Source organism: Anabrus simplex, chromosome 1 (assembly GCF_040414725.1).
Source record: "Anabrus simplex isolate iqAnaSimp1 chromosome 1, ASM4041472v1, whole genome shotgun sequence".
NCBI classification, from domain to species: domain Eukaryota; kingdom Metazoa; phylum Arthropoda; class Insecta; order Orthoptera; family Tettigoniidae; genus Anabrus; species Anabrus simplex.
The window spans coordinates 783018293-783041505 of NC_090265.1; the positions used below are offsets into that span (position 1 = coordinate 783018293).

At 39.9% G+C, this 23213-nt stretch overlaps 1 pseudogene; it reads left to right on the forward strand.

Annotated features, from left to right (window-relative positions):
- Window positions 1-920: 920 nt before the first annotated feature.
- LOC136856949 (acetylcholine receptor subunit alpha-like) overlaps window positions 921-23213 on the forward strand; it is a 671873-nt pseudogene continuing 649580 nt past the window's right edge.

The following is a 23213-nucleotide window of genomic DNA, read 5'->3' on the forward strand; positions in this document are numbered from 1 at the left end:
ATAATAATAATAATAATAACAAGTAGGAGGAAAGAAGAAGAACGCCACCAAGAAAGACCTCGAAACAACAGGCCCACGACCATATGCCGCGTACACACGAGACTTTTCAGAACAAGCATCGTGACTTGTGGGACTTTAACGTGGTGTTTGTGGTGATTATTGTTTTAAGAGGAAGTGCAACTACGCAACCACCCCCTCTATATAAAAGTAATCAGAGGCAAAAAATGGAAGGGATCTGACACTTCGAAACATGAAGGTATCGGCTAAAGACAAGGCCCACGAAGGGCGTGGATATAAAGGACTCCCTAGGCCTCGAGTGCCGTAATACCGTCGGGGACGGAAAGGAACAAGAGTTGAACAAGGGAGATCAGATAGGATAGATGTAATTGAGGAGCTTGGCACAAGTATGCAGTTGCAATGCCAGGCTTCAGTTAAAGGCCCCGTGCTCTCCAACCCACGTTCAACAGTTAAGAGCTACTGGGGCCCCATTTAGTCACCTCTTACGACAGGCAGAGGAAACCGTGAGTGATATTCCACAGCCCCTATCCGCAGAGGGGGATGTGAAGTGGACAACAGGTGCAAAGTGGTCGGATGTACGCCGTACTCGACACAGTAAGCCAATGAAAACCTACTGGATCAATCGAAAATTTTATGAACGCCAGAATGTACAATGAAACTTATCGTGCTCACTAGTTGGACGATTAGCAAATAATACACAAATTAATAATAATAATACACTCATGTTCATAAAAGCAGAACACCTTCAAAGACTAGAGATAGGAAGTTCATATTCAAAGGACATGTTCATTAAAATGTTCTGGAGAAAGGAATAGCAGTTCGGTGCCTAGTAGGCACCGGGTCCTTCATGGGCACTGATAACTTGTTCCATGCGTGATGGCATCGACTCATATAAGGCGAGAATGGCGTCCTGGCGTAGGGCCGTCCATGCTGCATTCACCTGGTTCCACAGTTCATCTTTGGTGGTTGACATTGGGTCACAGCGCCACACCCGTCGTTCCCCCATATCCCACACATATTCGATTGGCGACAACTCCGGTGATCGGGTGGGCCAGGGCAACAGTCTGACATCCTTTGACGACAAGAAGGCAGGTATTCGTGCAGCAACAGGTGGTCGCGCATTGTCCTACTGAAATATGGCGTCTGGGGTATCGTGCAGGAAGGGTATGGCTACGGGTTGCAGGATGTCAATCACGTAGGTCAAACTGGTCACATGTCCTGGACACGCACCAACTGTGATTTGTGGTTGTACCCGATAGCACCCCACACTATAAGGCTTGAGTTGACGCTGTACGTCGTGTGCTAATGCAGTCAATGTGATGCATCTCCCCCTGTCTGCGGCGAACCAAAATGCTGCATTCATTTTCAAACAAACATAACCTGGATTCGTCCGAAAACACTCTCTGCTACCACTCCCGTCCCAGTGAAGTCGTTCCATATACCATTGCAGTCTAGCATGTATATGCAAATTAATCAATGGTAGGCGGAGAAATGGAGCGCCGGTAACTCAGACCGTAATAAACGGCGACGGACTGTCGCTTCTGATAGTGTACGATGTGTTACACTGTTCCACTGTTGGACCAGAGCCGAGAACGACTCAGATCTATCCTGCAATGCCATTTGGAATGAGGTGTCGATCTTCTCGGGGGGAGGGAGGTTCTGGGTGGTGCGACCAAACCCATCTAGTCGTGTTCTACTGCCTTCTGTTAACCATTCTGTACACACCACTTCGTGTCGCACGAGCAGCAATTTCCCGGATGGATGCATGCCAATAATGCGCCCGCTTTCAAGCTCATTTGGCGATACGGCTCTCGAATACATCTGCGAGACATCCTGCACGTCTGTTCAGGTGACAATGATCCGTTACCTTCGGTTTATAGCGACAACGAGAGCCGCAGGCACATTTTACCAGTCGGTGGTGGTGCACCAAAATATTGATGCGGACCTTGAACTCGAGTGCCGATATGGTTCAAATGCTAATCATTTCATCAAAACATACTAATGCACAGGTCGTGTAAATATGAACATCATATCTCCAGCCTTTAAAGGTGTTCTGATTCGTATAAACATGAGAGTAATAATAATTACTAAGCCCAGAAATATTGATTCGTGTTTTTCAGTGTAGGGGAAAAAGTGCGTGTGGGATGTTTTAAAAAAAATATTTCTCATCTACTGTAAACTTTCTTAACTCTATGAATTTTAAAATCTTGGTATAGTGTAAGACAAGGCTCCATGTCTTTAATCACACCATGCAAAACGGGTAAATAAATAAATAAATAAATAAATAAATAAATAAATAAATAAATACACGTAAAACAAAACAATCATAAAATGTATGGCATTTGTGGGTGACATAGCCATACTCAGAAAAAATACAGAGGAGACAAAGGACGCACTGGAACGCTTGCATGAAATAGCTGCCAAAACAGGTCTACAGGTATCTTACGGGAAGACCCAATAAATGGAACGACAGAACAACAATGTGCACACCATGCATACTGTATATGGATCCGTAAAGAGAGTCAAAGAATGTAAACATTTAGGGGAATACGTACAAATAGGATGATCAACAAGGCGTCTAACATAGAACGAACGAAAAGACCCCATAAAGCATACAAACACCCATGGTCATATTATAATAAGAAAAGCATATCAAGACCCTACAAAACAGTCATATTACCAGAAGTATTGTATGCGTCAGAAACGACCCAGATTGGAGCATTAGGCATCATAGAGATAGAAAAAAAAGAGTAAAATTCTCAGAAAAATATTGGGACCAATACACGACCTACTGAAGAGTTGTACCAGCACACTGACAGACTCACAGACACTATTACGAAACACAAACTAACTTTCTGTGGGACATAAAGAGAATGGGCAACAACAGACTTACAAAGAAAATATTTGATGTAGTAAACAGTTCAAGCAAGAACACAAACTGGTATCATGAAATAGAGGAAGACTTAAGGCAGGTGGAGATCAGTAGGCAAATGACAAGAGACAGAAAATAATCCAGACACAAAATTTGGAATACAAAATTTATAGTCAATGAGAAGAAGAAAACAGTAACATTGTTAAGAGAACAAAGGAAACAGGAGCACATCCAAATGATGAAGAGATTTTTGGAAGAGAAGAGGAAGAAGGCAAAAAAGTTAAAATTGTATCATCATGAGATATTCGAGTTTAAACACTGTCCATAAGGGCAAAAATGATATAAATGAATGAAATAAATAAATATCAAAACCTATCAAGATAAGCAGATGTCTACGGAAGACTTATCGCCAATTCTGTTCAAATGTATCCTAGAGGAAATTATAAGGATTTGGAGTTAAAAATTAATTTAACCAAAATATTTACGCCAATAAATTAGAGACGTGTAGGCAAAGGTGTTGAAATTAATTGCATGGCATTCGCAGATGAATTTTCTACACTTTCAGAGTGCCTGACATATGCAACAACACAAATCAATCTCTTGGAAGAAATAACCAACAAGACATATTTGTTCATCTCTGTCGAAAGGAACAAATGGATTACAAACACAAAAAATGATCCAAGTTCTTTGACAGCACATATTGGTCGAATAGAGAAAGTAAAGGATTTCAGATACCTGTGAGAAATAATTCAAGAAAATGGTTTACAAATATCTGCTGTAGAAAAAAGGTTACAAGGTGGAAACAGTGTATGCCATCACTAAGAATTTTTACAACAAGAAATGCTTATCTAAAAATATTAAAATAAGGCACTACATTACAGTGGTGAAAGTAGAATGTATTTACGCAAGCGAACTTTAGATAAACTGGGCGTACTAGAAAACAACAGAATAATGGAAATTAAGGAGGAAATATACCAGAACATAGAAAATATAACAGAAACAATAAGAAAAGGGAGATTGCTATTTTGGACATATCTATATAATGGATGATAACAGATTGACAAAACAGATATTGAAGTACCTTCGGGAGAAATGTCAAGACCGAGCGGGATACAAGTGGGAAAGGTAGATTTAGATAGAAATAACATAAATGAAGAGATATTTTTTTAAAATGTTTCAAGAATGAAAGGATTTCAAGGAAGAATGTAAATTAAACCCGGTCGAAAGTGGTTTGAGGAAAGAAGAATAAAGTATAGCGCGATAATGGAATACTGGAAAGAACGGAAGAGGAAACAACAAGGAAGGATGAACTGTAATAATGACAAGCGGTCCCCAGCAGAACTCACTCTGAAGAATAATAAATAAATAAATAAATAAATAAATAAATAAATAAATAAATAAATAAATAAATAAATACTTTGTTTTTGTATATGAAAGTCATATATTGGTTTATGTCTGTTTCAGTTTATTTGGAATCTATCTGAATGTTTATCTGTTTGTCTGTTTGTCCAATAAACCATTACGTGAAAATTATAAATGAATTTTCAGGAAACTTCTATTTAATTTTGTGATAAGAATGAGTAGGATCTTAGCTATAATGCTATTCACAAAATACCATCAGGAAGGGGTCTTCAGAGAGATTCCGATGGCAATGATTGTTTTAAGAGGAAGTTTAACTAGACGCACATCTTATATCAAAAGGAATTAGAGGGAAAAAATGGAAGGGATCCGATACTTCGAAAAATAAAAGTATCGGCCAAAGAAAGACGAGGGCCCAAGGAATGTGAAAGTGAAATATTCCCTAGGTCTTGAATGATCTAATACCGTCGGGGCCTAAAAATGCCATGAGTTGAACAAGTGAGGTTGGATAGGATAGATGAAAGCCTGTCTCAAGTAAACGCAACGAATGCTAGGACACAGCTAAGCGCCCCACGATCCCAAGTTAAGAGCTCAAGGGGAGATTTTTTTTTTTTTTTTTTTGAAAGCTTAAAACTTATAACTCGACGTATTTCTCTTGGGGTTCTTTTCCAACATTCATTATTTCAGAATCGTATTTTAAAACTACTTCATATCATACTCTGGCGATAAAACAGTGCTAAAACAAGAGACACATATGTTGAGGTTATGTCCAACAGCCGGTATCTTACTCCTTAGAAAGTTGCTATGGAGATCATCCCAGAAACGTTTTAAAGGATTTCTAGATATGTCTGCACTACTTGAATTTTAGCCTTATACTTGGATTTTATACCGGACTTTTGCCATCCATATGAGGGCAGAAAGCAAGACGTGTAAACAAAGAGAACTAATGAGTTCTGATCAAAGAGAAAGGTTGAATTTTTGTAATTACTGACTGGGTTTATACAAATTAGAACTTCACTTTAGCTAGCGTAACTATCCTTTTGAATCGTGGTCAGATACACAGAAAGAAGCATTATCTACAATCTGAATTGATAAGAACCGAGGGCTATGGAAAAGAAAGAGTAACCCAAGACGAGTGAGGCGAAGTTGTAGTTTGTCCATTCTCATTCTCATTGTTTACATAGAACAGCCGGCGAAGGAAATCACAGAGGAAATTTGAAACGAAATCCAAGGACAGGAAATCATAAATCTGACTTCGCAGAAGATCTGGAGAAATAGCTAAATGTTATGTACCCAAGCTTGGGGAAGGAGTTCGAGATGAAAATGAATACATCGAAAACAAATGTAACGCAGTGTAGTCCAACGTAGTCAGGTGAGGCAAGAAATATTAGATCGTGAAATGAAGTCTTAAAGGAAGTAGATGAACGCTGTTACTGGGGTATTAGAATAACTGATGATTTAAGAAGTAGGGTATGAAAGGGATACTGACGCAATATATATATGGGCCTTTCTTAAACAAAACAAATTGCCGGGATGGGTGACTCAGGCGGTTGAGGCGCTGGCCTTCTGACCCCATCTTGGCACGTCAACCTCGTGTCGGTAGATTTACCGGAACGTAAAAATATCTCCTGCGGGACTAAATTACGGCACCTTGGCGTCTCCGAAGTGGGACGTAAAGCCAATAACATTAAAAACAAACAAAATTTTATCTCTTCGGACACTGTGTAAATTTCTATACGTTGGTGCCATATTTAAATGTAACGCTCAATCCACTGTACATTGTAGTAATCGGACCGCTCACTCTACTGTAAGTCATGGTGTAACAATATTTGAAATATTGTGAATTTGTATTTGACGGTGTTGTAATGTTGAGCTAGTAGAACGTTCAACCTAAAGTATTGTGAGCCGTAATGTTAAGCACTGGAAATAGTTAAGTTGTGTGTGAATTTGTAAATGATGATGCTGGGTTTAGAATGTTAAACCAGTAGTATTTCTTGAAATATTTTCTTTACATGGAATTGTTTGTTGTACTCTTGTAGCAGTAGTGGTAGTAGTAGTAGAAGTAGTGGTAGTAGTAGTAGTTGTTGTTGGGTAAATATGTTTAACTTTATGTTAACACTACTGTAAGTGATCATTGCCATCGAGATACTTCCTAATTGCGATGTATTTGTTAATAATATTATTATTAATAATAATAATAATAATAATAATAATAATAATAATAATGCATTGATATAGGAATTAGAAAGACGTTTTCGAAGAATTTCGTCTGGAGTGTAGCATTGTATGGAAGTGAAATATGGACGATAATTAGCTCAGAAACAGGAAGGATAGATAATAGATACAGATACGGAATCGAATTGGTGAGAGTAAGACAATTTGGCCTGATTTCCCCAGAAGAGGAGATAATATCATAAGACACACCTTAAAACACCCAGGATTTGTTCAGTTAGTTTTTGAGCAAAGTTTAAACGGTAAGGACGATAGGGGTAGACCAAGATATGAATCTGATAAACAGATTAGGGGAGACGTTGGATGTACAGTGAGTTTCTCTTATCGGTTGGCCGGCAGGCGCGCCCAGCTTATTTGCCTCCCAGTGGCTCATCACTTCCCGTTACACAGCGCAGCGACAGCATGGGAATGCCCGCACTTCGCAGTTTGGGTCCGTGCATAGAACGTGTAATAAGTGTTGATGTGTCGCTCAAACTGTTTTCGAGTTGTGAAGTGTTACTTCGGGGTATAATTCTCCTAATACCTCCATATCTGTACACGGCAAAGGAAAGGGTATTTGTATACGACAATTATGTGAAACCAGACTCTTGCAGCGAAGCCGTTAGGCAATTTGTAACACAGTTTCCAGATGTATGCCCTCTAAATGGAGAGACCGTGATGTAACTCTTAAACAAATTGTGAGGAACTTGTTCTTTACACGATAAGAAGCGAAGTGTTAAGAAAACGAGTACTTAACGAGGAAGAAGTAAATGAAGTCGAAGGAAGATTAGAGCATATGCCTACAAAATCCTTATACGATCTGGACAAGAAACCGGAGTTTCGAAGTGCTTAGCATGGTGGGCTATGAAAATGTTAAAGTAAGGTACAAGCTGATTTCCTTAGTCCTTAATTATTAATTTTCTTAATTCTTATTTTCTTAATTGTAATTGTTATCCCATGTCATGCACAGATAAAGTGAGCACAGTGATGTCCTTGTTGTTATGTCGCAGAGCGTCGCTAAAGTGCGACGAGTATCCATTATTAGCGAGATACTGGGTTCGAACCTCACTATCGGCAGCCCTGAAGATGGTTTTTCATGGTTTTCCATTTTTACACCAGCCAAATTCTGGGGCTGCACCTTAGTTAAGGCCACGGCTACTTCCTTCGCACTCCTAGCACTTTCCTCTCCCACCGTCGCCATAAGACTTATCTGTGTCGGTGCGACGTAAAGCAACTTGTAAACAAATGCTGCGGCGCAGTGGGGATGGGTCAACGGGAAGCAGATAAGCTGAGCGCGCCTGCCGGACAACCGATGATTAAAACTGCCCTATAGCGGTTACTGTATATAGAAACGAAAAGTTTAGCACAGGATAGGGTGGCATGGAGAGCTGATTAAAAATTCGGTGTCTACTTATGTATTTGATTTGTTTTATATTTGTTCGTTGTTTTCATCATTACTTACTTGATTTTTCAATTATCGATACAGCTCAACGTCCAGATCATCTCGAGATAAATTCTTCCATTATGGCTCGGACTCCACGTAACAATACGTGAAGAGCCACAGAACTAAGATAAGGATCGGATATGAATGGAAACACACCCATGTCGGTGAAACACGATCAGAACGTGGGTAGTTTGTCTTCAGAAATATTTCCGGAGAGACATGCTATAGCAATATATGTAACAGCGGACCACTATTTCATCCTTATGCGCTGGAGATAATTTTAAAGCACCAGGTTCTAAATCTGAGCACGATATGACCCAGTATTTCACTGTGATAAACTTCTGTATTATCCACCACACCGCTCCAGGTAATAGAAGCCCCAGTAACAGATATTCCACAATGACAGCAGAGTTTATAACACATGCACATTGTAACACATCTACTTGCGTTGAGAGTAGGGCTTATTTCAATTTGCTGATCTATTCTCTTGGTTTGCCGGCCACGCGGTATAGGTGTAGCGTTCCTGCCTATTAACCGGAGTCTCCGGGTTCGTTTCTCGGCCAGGTTGGGGATTTTTCTTGGATCTGAGGGCTGGTTCGAGGTCCACTCAACCTACACGATTACAATTGAGGATCTATCTGAGAGTGAAATGGCCGCCCCTTTCTATAAATCCAAGAATAACGGCAGAGGGGATTCATCGTGCTGACCACACGACATCTCCGAATGTGCAAGCCTTCGGGCTGAGCAGCGGTCGACAAACTATTCACTACAGACGCAGGAAGAAAGTGAAAAACAGTTTGCATTGTATATGACAAGTATTATGATGGCCATCGGATTCAGTGCAAGAGTTGCAAAAGGTTTGCTCATGAAAAGTGTGCCAAAATTCACGATTGCTTTCACATTGTCGTACATACCAAAAGTGACGACCACAATCCATAGTGTCGTATTTTATTGCTTAGTATTTCATAATAAATACATTAAATATCTTATAATTGTTGATATTTACCAGTCCAAATCACACGATCACCTCATCCAAGTTACACGTCATCGGTTCAAATTACACGATAACAAACTTGAGAATAAATTTCATTTTAAACAAATCCTAAACATTACATTAACATTTATTTTCACCAAATCGTTTGGTACATTGTACTAATTATCGTGTATAAAATTGAAGAAATTTGTCATTACGGTCAATAGACCAAATTACACGGACTTTCCCTATGTATTTTGGATAATAATGCTCATATAGTGTATGCTTCTAAATTATATATACAAACTGCAGAGATTTCCACAGGGAATGAAACGATCACAAAATTCCTAATAAACTTAGGTCAAGAAATCAATCGTTTACTTTTGCAACCGTTCCAATGTTTGTGTTATGTATACACATGTGAACAAAAAAATATAGCCCACTTGATATCGGTGATCTAAGTTGGTAATAAAATGTCCAACAACGGCAACATATTCAGTGTCGACCCCGTTTGTATGCTTCTAGCAACATGATTGACAAATGGATGAGAGAAGGGTAACGCTCACCATAGTCTTTACAAGGACGAACCTCGAATCATATATGGGCTGACCAATAGGTCAGTTGATATTTTCAGTATGTTCAGCAGTAGTTCACACAATTCAGCTGAGCTCTGAATTTACGATCTTAGGTTAATGTTCATGTGAATGTTGTTCCTAGCGCTTGTTTTTTTCTTGGTATGTTTGTGAGACAATGAATAGAAATCTACAATGAAGTTTTCTCATTGGTTGGCCTGAAGGCAACCAGTTTATCAACCTCCCATTGACTCATCACTTCCCGATCCGCGACATAGGTACAAGTACAGTGCTTCAATCACTTTATCCGTGCATGACATCAGATAACAATTCAAATTAAGAAAATAAGAATTAAGAAAATTAGTAATTAAGAATTAAAAGTTAAGCTCTACCTTATGACAGGAGATGTTGGGAATGTTCTCCTCTGCATCAACACATTTCTTTCATCGTCTTACGAAACTCTGATTCACACGCATAAGTTCGTATTCCGTAATTGAGATTCTTTCCCTCCGGTTTCAATGTTAACATTTCTGTATCCTGTCATGCCGACCTCTTCTAAACCCCGGCTTCTTCTCCAAGTCTTCTTAGGATTTCTTCAGGCGAATGTTCTAACCTTTCTGCGATTTAATTTACTTTTGCCTCGTTAAGTACAAATTTCTTAGCACTTCGCTTCTTATCGAGTAAAGAACCAGATCCTCCCAATTTGTTTACGAGTTCCCACACGATCTGTCTACGTGGAGGGCGTACACCTGGAAATTGTGTTACAAATCTCCTAACGACTTCGCTGCAAGACTCGGTTTTCACATAATTATCGTACAGAAATACCCGTTTCTCTGCCGTGTACACATGTGGAGGCATTATGAGAATTATACCCAGAAGTAAGACTTCACAACTCGAGAACAGGTGGAGCGACAGATCAACACTTAATACACGTTCTAAGAACGGATCATAACTGCGAAGTGCAGGCATTCCCACCCTATTGCTATTGCTGCACTTTGTAACGTGCGTTGATGAGTCATGAAGCGTCCCAGCATCCCTTGTCTGTATCCTTGTTGCACCTCTACAGAAATATTATTTGCCATTTTGCGATCTGACTTACGGGTCAGCCTGTACTTTCGGCTAGCCCACCTCTCCTCGTTCCCTCTTATTGAAAATAATTCTTCAAAATGCCAAGGCAGTAATCGATTCATAAAAGACGAAAAGGTAGAAAAGCATGTCCTTTTAGAGGAAGAGGGATTTCTGTAATTACAGTCGTAGATAATAATGTCATTCTTAGTGTAATTAATGTAAATCGTAGTGTTAGTGAAGTGGCACTTATGGACGGAGCCAGGAGTGAACGCCCTATGTATAATTAAAAAATTATGATACGAGGAAGAAAAGGTACTTCCTCCAAAGCATCGGGAACTGTGCAAATGAAACTGCAATGGTCTATGGATGATCCAAAATAGGGTTCTGGTATGCACTGAGGTAATATTCATTCGTTTTTATTGTTTTCTTCATTGGGGTGTTCTTTAGGAACAGGTACCAGTATTTCAGGAATTAGTAGGCATAAGAGCATGACATTTAAAACACTTGTACTGTTGGTTGTTTTACATATTATGTAGGTTTCTAAACTTATTAATTAAAAATATTGTATTTATTTAGCTATAAAGTGTTAAAATATTAATGTGAACTGGGTCTCCATTAAAAAGATATAAATTCAGTCTGTTTTATACACAAAGTCTAAAAACTACCGTTGATACAAACGCCCTCTCGCTGTATGTGGACCACATTTCACAATTATTGTTATTCTTCTCACAATGTATACCTACATTTGATAAAATAAGCATTGTGAACATAGGGGATACAACCTCCCTTAAAGGAGTGACCACCAAAATTCAGCTTACCTCAAATTAGTGGTAAGTAGAATTAAAATTTTCTGACCTTTATTACATTATTTTGAAAGGAGTAATCGTCCATTACTGATGTACAAAAAACTGACTGCGCGGCCTCTTTATTTCACTCTCACAACAGTTATTAATGTTCAATCAAATCCAGTCCATTTGAAGTAAACAGCAAGGAATTTCTTAAAAATAATTTGGCTTAGCAGCATGCTTGAGCAGAAAACCACTAAAGTGATTTAGTGACGGCGCACTAACTATACACCGCACAAAAAAAGACAATATTTATCTAGAAATACAATGTAACGAGAAAGTTCTATATGCTTCTAGAACAATCCAGAAACATACATAATTATTTCAGAACGCAATTTAGTAGACATTTAGGTGAATTCATTTATTTGTTGAGAAACTGGGCAGCAATTTTATTTATCCGAGTCCAAAATCGCTACAATATATTACAACTACTCTATTTACACTTTGTTTTTCGAGTATTCAACTGTCGTGATGGCACATTCATTGGCTTCCACCAAATCCTTCGTAGTACATGTTTTAGGCAGAATTCTACAGATAAGAAGGTGCCCATGATCTTGCTTTTCACCACACTCACACAAATCTTGATTACCGTAACCCCACCTTTTCAAGTTGCTTTGCATAGTGTCACTCCAGATCTTAATCTGTTAAGCGTCTTCCAAAGTCCATATTGACGATGATGTCCTGCAGCTGGCTTCTCTTTCACTTCCCATAATCCTACAGGCGACTTCCTTCTCCAGAGTTCCTTTCGCAGAGATTCTGCTGATGATGGGATTGTTGTTGCTAGTAGGAAGCTCTTCCTCGTTTTTATCTTGATGTGTGGGCGTGAAGTCCAAACATCGGGTGTTTTATACTTCTTGCTTCTCCTTCTCAATATCTGCTGCAACTTTTCTCATAACATCTGCTGGTGCTATTCCCATAAGTGGAAAGATCTTATTAACAGGATTTGGTCGTAAGCAGTCTGTAACAATACGACCTGCCTTGTGGAGGGCAACATCCACTTGGTTTGTATGAGCGGAATTCCTCCAGACTGAAGCAGGATTCTCTGCAGTAGAGAAACACAGGGCAAGGGCATATATACGGAGGACGTTAGTGGGCTGCACTAAAACTGGTATGTGTTGCATATTTGTACATTGCTTTGGAAACTGAGTAAATAATGCAATTTTGTACTATTCCACGGATCTCCCGGGGGTTACGGTACACGTTTCGCAAACCAGTGGTTCAGGATTAATCAGAACCATTGCAGATGTTGGTAAATTTTATAAGTTCTAAGTAAGCATTTAACATTTAACTTGTATGTTGTCGTGTTTCAGTCCTGGTACGACTACAAACTTCGGTGGGAGCCCAAGGAGTATGGCGGTGTCCACATGCTCCACGTACCGTCCGATCACATCTGGAGACCGGACATCGTTCTGTACAATAAGTGAGTATCTTGTACAACCCTTCTTCACTCTTCATCACATCTGTGCTCAGTGTTGTTTTATCTCTTGTGGCAGTTTTCTAAGTGTGCTACCAGAGCAATGTCTGCATTCATTTTAAACTTGATGAACGGCAAAGAATTGATGACTTATCATCAGCATACAGTATATGCTTTTTAAGTTTTACTTTTTTATTTTTTATTAAAAGCAAGTATTAAAACTGAATCTAGTGCTACGATCAGTACGTTCGTGTACTGGCCCCTGTAGTGTATGCAACACGGTGTACACTTATGTACTATAGTCAGTAAGTTCTTGGATTGGCGCCTACAGTCCAGGCAACACTGTGTACACCTATGTACTAGAGTAAATATGTTCGTGAACTGTCTCTAACAGTTCATGGATCACATAGTCTTTTGACCTGCCTATTCGAATATTTTTTCCGTCGTGGTGATCCAGGCGATATGGACTTGATCATTCCAAACATTTCGCTAGCGGGATTGTCTAATTGTTGGCAGAACTGGAAATTTTCCCGGTGCTCAAACTACGACATTCTCAAGTACCGCCACTGATATTTAACTACCCTTCACAACAGAGACCGTAGTTCTGCTTATACTGTGTGCACGCAACTTCTTCTTATTGGGACTAACGAACAACTGTCACTGCAACATCATTTGATGCAAACTCTACGCTATAGTGCACCACAACGACACTAGAAGACCAGTCCACGAACTTAACGACTTTAATATATATTACAAGATATTAGTATCATTCCGTATTGAGGGTTTTCACTTTACAGTTAAAAACGCTTTTGTTTCGTCTTGCTGTTCGATACACGATGATGACGATGATGATTATTGTTTAAAGGGGCCTAACAGCTAGGTCATCGGCCCCTAATGGTACGAGATGGAACAAAAGGAAATGATAATTAAAATATATCCACTGACTAGAATTTAAAATAAATTATGATGAAAAGTGATTATGAGATTAAAGCAATCAGTGGATCTAATTCACAATGCCTTATTTTCTAATATTGTTTTATAAACTATAAGTTACAATGGAGTAAGTCATTGCATTGAAGTACAGATATATATATCATTCAAGTTAGCAGTTAAAACACGAACTAATTTAGAGTCAGTGGGATAAAAGCGTAGTTAACAAAATTACACTAATACAAAGGACATTACTACACACGATAAAAAAGACAACTATCCCTCATAAAACGGATAACAAGGTCTGCTGACTGTTTGTCATCTCGTAGGACGAGGGAAGTGGCACTCGGGAGCTGTAGACTACAGCGCAGATCGGCCAGGTCCACGCACTCCGTAAGGATGTGTACCACGGTTAGATGACCGCTGCAAGTACACACCTGTTCGATACATGTATCCAACTCTTGATGGTGTGTTTTTTAATCAAACATGTTTCGGTTCATTTTAAGCTATCTTCAGTGAAGCACATATATTAAAATCTACATAAATTGAAATCACAGCAATAGAACCCGCTTTTGGGTGGTTAGGCCGTGTGCATTATGCAGAGTTTCGTCCAGACGTGCCATTTGGACTCATCAGCTGGAATGGCACGCCCCTCCAGGACTCTGCTTAGCAGTAGCAGACCAAACTGCGTGGCCTCGCTGTGTTAGCAAATCAAGTTTGCTAACCTGCTAAAGGAGAAATCATTTCTCCGTTCAAAAAATGCTCCCCCATTGGAGATACAATGTCAAATAATGCACACGGCCTAACCACCCAAAAGCGGGTTCTATTGCTGTGATTTTAAGATCTGCGGCTGTGAATACATAAATTGATGTTGGAAAGGTATCATTAAAGAAACCTTGTCACAGCCGTGTTGGTTTCAGATTTATCATCAGATCTCACTTGGATTTTATATACTCTTTCTCACCGGCTTTAATGATACTCTTTCAACATCAAGTCATGTATATTTTAATACTCTTTTACTGAGTATAGCTTAAAATGAGCCGGAACATATTTGATTAAAAATCAGTTCATCAAAGGATGGATAAATGTATTGAACAAAGGACGTGTCAAAAGCTTTTTATTATAAAGTCTACTACGTAGGTTTATTGTAAGACAAACATTTCTCTGTCCATCAGTTTTTCTGTTCATGTTATCTCTGGTTCACATGAAGTATGTATTGCCTTAGAAGTGAAGTGGAGATTACAATAATTACAATCCGTGTCTGAAAAGTTCGGTGAATGGTCTCATGATATAAAGGCAACGTAAGTTACACACAAAATTCCTTTACTGGCCTTCAAAGTAAGCTCCGTTAGCTACAACTCACTTTTGACATCGATTGTAAAGCTGCTAGAAGCTGGTAGCAAACGCTTCTTTTGGAATCTCCCGGAGAACCCTAGTCACCTGTTGTTGGATACCAGCTATACTGTCGAACCGGTGGCCTTTCAGGGCTACCATTCGTAAGGACAGTCACCGATCATTCGCAAGCATCTGTCGCACTCGTTCGATGTTGTCTGGAGATGTGCTTGTGGTTGGTTAAACCAGTCATATATCCACTTCTTACTCACTGCTTGAGCGTGGTAAACTTCCACTAACATTGCCGTTTTGCCTAGGTGGAAGCAAAACTTAATGTTAACGCGTTGCCCCGTGTTACACTCCACTGTGCAATGACATGAGTCCATACACTCACTCCGTGCGATGTGTTCAGTTCCATTTATCTGTGTTCAGTTGACCGATAGGGGGCACTTGGCGTCATGTCTCGCAATGCGTATGTGCGAGCGCATCATCCGAACCAACGCGGTTTGCAAACTAGGCGACCATTCACCGAACTTTTCAGACACAGGTTGTATTTAACGGAGCACTACTTAATTAAAATGGATAAAAAATACTTTACAAGATGTCTTCTAGGCACATATTTTGCACTAGATTCTACCGTTTTTTCGCATATATGGTCCAAAAAGCCAGGCAAAGTTCCTGATTGATTCTGGTTATAAGTCGCAATGTCCCTCTAAAAGCCTCAGTACTGGATTCACAATACTGGCACAGTCTGTATGAAGTTCAAGGCATAAGATGGGATGTCCACCACCAGATTAGAGCAGCATCACCACGCTCAACGATGCGATGCACTAACTAGTCACCATCACAAGGAAATGAAATTCTTTCTCACTGCAACTACTAGACCTCTTTCTTTGTAACTTATTTCTCTTCCACTATTTCCTAGCACAGTGGCTTCAGAAATATTGCAATGCGTTATTGTGTCGAAAATGTGTCAAAAGATTAACTGCTGATATTATTTCTCTGGTTGCCTTCTGCAGTTGGAATCTCCCGGAGAACCCTAGTCACCTGTTGTTGGATACCAGCTACACTGTCGAACCGGCATCGCTTCATGGCGATCCTGTCTCCGAGTTGTTATTTATAACAGTAATAATAAGGAAATGCAAAATGAAAAATTTTGCTTTCCTCACAATGTGTGATTAAGGATTCTATTCTTCTGCAACAAAATTCTAAATGGTTTCTACTATGAAATGAGTTATCAAGTCGACAGAAATACTTCTCGATCGGAGAGTGAGACACTGAGAAGTAGAAATCGTAATAGAACCTTGTCTCATCACCAGTCACAAGCCTATCCATGAAGTCGGCTGTATCTTAATCACGGTGTTGCAAAAGTTCTCTGCACACGTCCACACGCCTCTGCTTTTCGTCTGCAGAGAAGATTCTAGGCACCCACGAGGATGACGCCTTCCCCAACTGTAAGTGGCCGTGCACGATTCTCTGTAGGGTGTTTCGGCTAATTTCCGTGGCTGCCTCCATTTCTGCAAATGTGAAGCATTTGTTTCCTTCGATGGCCTATTCGACCCGGGCAATGTTGGCTGGTGTTGATACTGTCACATTCCGTCCAGAACCGTCCAGTGGTCACGCCTTCTTTCCATAAGACCCAAGTTATATAGCGCTGTCCCTGACGGTTGCTTTCCATGTTGTCTGCTACTACGCTGACAGTGTTATTATGTAATGGCTATGACGAGTGCATTCGTCGGTCCCTGTGCGTATGCTTCTACCAAACGTTGAAACAAAACACTAATTACACATCACTACCTTCAAAAGGTAAATCTGAACCATAGCCGGACGTACAAAAAAAGTGTGAGACAATATAGTACGCCCTTACTATAATGACCACTTACACACAGTTACATTCTCTCTCAGTTCCTACTGTTCGGTCACAATGATGTTACAGTGTAATACAGGCTAAACAGTAACGCTACACAGTTCGCGCACTCACGCACTGTACACAATTATTTGTGCCCTAGGGCAGTTCAGATAAATCAAGAGACCGCACTGTTCACAATTAGAACCGCGCACAACAGTATAAGAAGTCCGTATGAGGTACAGGGTTCGCACCAACACTGCACTTCACTCTCTCGTCGTCCATTCACTGATCTCCGACCACTCTGTATCACCCTGATTCAATACTCAGGGGTACACACTTCACTGGCTGCTCGTTAATCGGTGGCACACTCATTCCACACACTGAACTGAACGGTCACGATCGCTCTCAAACCGAAACATCTCGCACTTGTCCACCGCCTTTATATAAGGGAACTGACCGTTCGAGATCTATTCGGCAATAAAAGCTCGTCGAAAATTCGGTATGTCGAATGATCTCGCTTCGTGGTTCTCGTCGCTTTCACACTGCAGGGCGGCAAATATGTTGGCAGCACTGTCCAGCCCATCTCGTATGATTGCTTGTCCGTAGTGGTGTGAGTGTGAGGGCGCAACCCGGTGGAGCTTCACACAGGCTCGTTCCATCAAAGTCGCGTTGCGGAGGTCTTCCGTACCAAAATGTGTACATTCATTGTTAAATTCAGGTACAACTTCTACTTTGTACTCTCAATATTATAAAATCATAGAAATTATGCAGTAGAATGTACATAAATGTTGTTATTCATATCTTCAAAAGTTTTTCAGCACATTATTATAATCTTATAATATAATTATGTCGCTTGCTGTAATAGTTTGAAACTGTCAATTGAACTGCTTTTTTCTAAATCTGGTTAATTTGAATTAGCCAAATTTTCAGGACGAGGAAAATAATTCTACAATAATTTGTGTTATCTGCATTATTTTGTCCTTATTTCATTTGTTAAAGGTCCATTTTTAGTAATATGTGTCGATAATATCACCCTGTTGGTTGCTAGCGTGACTTTTATCATGAGGAGTTATTCTCTTTAAGCTATAAACGGGGAAACGTAGAAACTTCACGTTAATTTCTTGAAATTACATTAAATTAAAGAGGTTAAAGATAACAGAACGAAACACCAAACACCATGGCGCAAGAGCCCCGTAGGGCCATGGCCTACCATGTGACCGCTGCTCATCTCGAAATGTCACCTGGTCGACACGACGAACCCTCCTGGCTTTCTAGGCCGAGGTCTACATATCGCCGTCAGATAACTCCTCAGTTATAATCACGTAGGCTGAGTGGACCTCGAAACAGTCCTTAGATACTGGTAAAATATCCCTGACCTGACCTGACCGAAATTGAACGCAGGGTCTCCGGGTAAGAGGGAGGCACGCTGCCGCTACACCGCGTAGCCGGCTGGTTAAAGATAACGGAATAATATTTACAGATTAATGTGTGTTATTTAAATCAATAATTGTTAAAAATAAAATCACAATACACTTACTATAAAATCCATTTACTTGATGTCCAGATATTTCACGAGCGTTGGCTGTGCCGATCACTCAACTTCATAACATGACGTGAACTAATTATAAAGGCCTTCGTAATGTGCTTTTGTGATATATTTTTAACGGTTTCTCAATCTCATCATCTTTGTCTTGTTTATGCACTTTTGGTAGGCAGTGGAAAATTAAAATCTTTGGTGGGAAATTTGTCAGCTTGCATAATAAAATAAAGCATTCTGACTTTTGTTGTCCTTTCTTCTCATATGGCAATCATACTCCGCAAACCACTGGGGAACAAACGCATTGGTCATCAGAGGTGACAGCCCTTTTGTACATCAGTTCCTAACGTCTAAAATTTCACTCTTACTTGCTACGTAGACCTTAAAGTGACCGAGGTAGGTAGATTCACTTATGACTGCCATTTACTGCACGACACCAGAATCTCGGTTTAATGACAGACGGGATATAAGTAATAAAACCTTTCCCATTAATTCTTCATTCCTTTTTTTCATCGCGTTCTGTCATTTCTGACTCTGAGCTGCTCATTTTTATAAGAAATGAAATATATTTTCAATGTCACCAACGTTAATCACTCATGACTGATATTTTCCAATTTGGTTACAGGCCTGCAAGATATTTATTTCTAAAATGTAGCAACTCCTTGAGTTGTATCGTGTTGACAACAAATTACAAATGTCAACCCTCCTCTCTATACTGGCAAAGTATCTTACTTTAATAAAGAATATGAAAGAAGCAAAAAAAATTATAATTTTAGATAGTTATCTCCTTGCAGTAACAAGCGATTCAATGTTTATGTATACAAATTCTAGCGTATGAAATACACTGACTTAGCAAATGTCATGGGACAGTCACCTAATAGCGTGTGGGGCCTCCTATGGCCCTGCGAACTACAGTGAGACGCCGTGGAAGTGAGTCGGCAAGTCCCTGGTAGTCCTCTGGATGCAGCTGACACCGAATCGTTTGCAGAGCGGTCGCCTATGCTGGTCTGTTCGTGGGTGCAGGATCTATGGCACGGAGCCTGCGTTCCAGGACATCCCAGATATGCTCGACAGGGTTCATATAGGGGCTCCTGGGTGACCATGGCAGTCGTTGGACCTCCGCTGCATATTCCTGGATGCATTCCCGGGCGACCTGGGAGCGATGTTGGCGGCGCGTTATGATCTTCAAACACCGCAGAACCGTCTGGGCGCTGGAAGGACAAAAATGGGTGGAGATGGTCTCCGAGCAGCTCAACATACCGCGTACCATTCAAAGTCTCTTCCCGAACAACTAGGGGGCCCATTCCATACCAGGAAAATGCACCCCAAACCATAACAGAGACACCAGCGCCCTGGACCACACCTTCGAGGCAGGCGGCATCCATCGCTTCATGTGGTCTGCGCCAGACACGGTGCCTCCCATCGGCATGGTGCAGTTGAAATCGTGATTCGTCCGAACATATCACGTCACGCCATTGTTCCAGTGGCCATCCCTGTTGACTGGCGACAAATGCGTGTCGATGTACCCGATGACGTAGGGTTAACAGTGGCACCCGTGTACGGCGCCGGCTCCCATACCCCATAGAACCCATGTTCCTAAGGATTGTCCACAGGGAGACGTGTCTAGCACGGCCTGTGTTGAACTGAGTCGTGATTTGTTGCACGGTTGCCCGTCTGCCACTACTGACAATCAGTCTCAGATGTCGCCGGTCACGGTCATCGAGGGTGGCTGAACGGCCTGTCGTTCGTCTGTTGTGGACGGTGACACCCGCATTCAACCATTCACGATACACCCTGAATATGGTTGATCGTGTGAAGCTGAATTCCTGCACCACTTCCGAAATCGTACTTTCCATCCGTCGGGCACCGACCACCATAACCCGTTCGAACGGTGTCAGCTCACGACGACGTTCCATGTTACACCTGTCACATGCACAGCCACTGCTCACAAGGTCTCCTATACAACTGCCGCTTGCACAGGGGGCGTGTGGTGTGCAGAAAACACACCTGCGCATCAGTGCTCCGCTATCCCGTGACATTTGCTCAGTCATTGTATATTTAGGATGTCCCAAATACATAAGAACTACTATAACAACAATATTAATAAAATAATAATGACAGTACGTATTATGTTCAACGAAACGCGTTCACGTAAAATTAAATTACATAACAGAAAATTAAGCAATAACTAGCAAGCGCAAACTCATTAGACGAACTCTGCATAGTTTTCAAAGCAATTTAAGTAGCGATAATAAAATAGCAATAATAAAATCATTGAAAATGGTAGCTCAATTTGAATGAACTCATGTGTCAAGTAACGAACTGCAACTCCACATATATAGAAGAGAAGAACTAAATTTACATGCCAGATTAATAATAATAATAATAATAATAATAATAATAATAATAATAATAATAATAATAATAAATGACATAACGGAAAATTACGAGTATAATAGGCAGCCCATTAGATGCTCATTAAGAACCCTTGCATATATTACAAAAGTGTTGTAATTCAAGGATAATAATAATAATAATAATAATAATAATAATAATAATAATAATAATAATAATAATAATAATAAAGCGAGCACTAAAAATAAAACGCCTAAAGTAAAAATACAACGTGCCATTGACCTAGCAAGGAAAGGGGACTCGGCGTAGCGAAAGGTTAACGGACTGCCTAGCTGGCTGTACTCACGCCTATGACAGAACAACAGTTTCTCAGCACAGTGCATTCTCTGGTTGAGTTGAGAGACGGTGCGACGTAAAGCCAATAGCAAAAAAAAAAAGAACGTAGCACGTCATTGTAAATTAAATTAATTGTTTCTTGTTCAAGTATAGTACTGTTAATACACTCGAAACCGGTTATAACAACTCCGGGCCAATCAACGGTCGTTACAGGCGATAGTCGCACAAGCCGGTTATTTTTTATTTCTAAAGGTGTCATATGAGTAAGTATTAGGCTGCACGCTGACATGGTTAGTTAAAGTAACTGAACCTAATATAACGTAACTGAAATAAAATACTGTATTCGCTATACAATATGTATGGAGTGGGACTGAAAAAAGTTTTCCTTCAGTACGTACAGCAAAAATATGTCAGCAAAATATAAAATAATGTGAGGAAAAAGGAAGTAGTAACAACGTAAATGGATCAATAATGTCGCACACGGTCTTCGCTAATAAATAAGAGTTTCTCTCTGTCCTTCTAAAAAGTAGAAATCGTTGAGTGTGACACACGCAGTTCGCTCGCGACACTGAAATTTGTTTCCCGAATTCGAAATCGCCATATTTTTTGTGAATTTTCTTCAATATTGATCATTTTCCATTTCTTTTCGGACATCTTCATAGAGCTTCTTGACTTGACTATTTAACAGATTTGAAATCTACAATCTACTGAAAACAAGAGTTTGAAAAATAAGTTTTACATTGTTGTCCGCAATTCCTCAAATGCGTAACGAACAAAAGTCAACTTTGAATGTTATAGTCGATACATTTCTCCTAAAATGTTATAAGAATACGTGGATGTCGTAGTAAGGATATCATACTAAGCATTTTCTTTTTAAATACAGAGTTTATATAGGATTTAGACGGGACCGTTATATCCAATACGTCGTTAATGGCGATGTCGTAATAAACGGTTTCGACTGTAAATATTTTCTTTTTACGTAGTTTGAAAACGTATTTAATTTTTGAAAGTTTCGAGAGATTGAAGAAGCTAACAGATATAAACCAACATCAATAATCGAACTTCCTGTGGTACACAGTGCAACCCTATTCTTCTAACAGCAGCTATATAACACGATTTTGAAATAAACTCACATCCCGCACAGTCAAAAGAGAATGGTGGATATCACCTGTCAACTCGTGTGTAACGGACGAAACACTTAGAAAGTAAACATTGCAAGTGCTCGGGAGTGGATAGCTTTATGAGAGGGGCACTCTCTGCATCCATCAAACGTCAGCCTGCACTCAGCGAGCGACCTAATGAATGGGAGAGACAGAAAGAACCATTTAACGATCACAGTTCATATGTGATGTGACTAATAGGCTATGGAAATAAAACAGCGAGCAATTTCCTACTATCACAGGATCACGACAAATAACATTTACCACGATTGATGTCCCTGATCCCTGCCTTCCAGTGCGAAGTCAGTCAGTGGCAAATATCTGCTCAATTTTTTAAAAAGTATTTATTTTTAACGTTTAATTTAATATTTGTTATTCTAGTTACAACAGGAGTTAATAATCACGCAAAATCCCTTTGAAATGTAAGAGAATGCTCAGAATAGGCTGGATATATTTTGTATCCAATAATCAAGCGTTAAGGCTTTTCACATCCGAATATTAAACGTTGTAGAGCTCCTTTATACAGTACACCAGCGTTTAGGCATCCCATTCATCATTAGTGCATGCAAGACACTTATAAGCGAGTATCTATTAGACTACCAAAGTCATGGTTCCAAAAAGTCAAATACTGGACTTGCATCAACAACACCGAGCAACTCTTCAAATTAGGTAAAGAATGAGGTGCTGTCTGTAGGGTGATCGCCAACGTCTTGGTGATCAGATATGGCACTCTAAGAAGAAGAGGAAGACAACTGTTGTGCCCCATTCACTTAGTCTTTGTCCTTTTGCAATAGAAGTGGTGCATTAAATTTGTCTAAAATTGGCGACATTTAATGGAGTGTACTGCAACAACTACTTGCTGTCGACTTCTTTTTATGTAAAATAATAACACTTGTGATACTAAATTGCCCCACACAATATCTTTTTTTTTTTTTGCT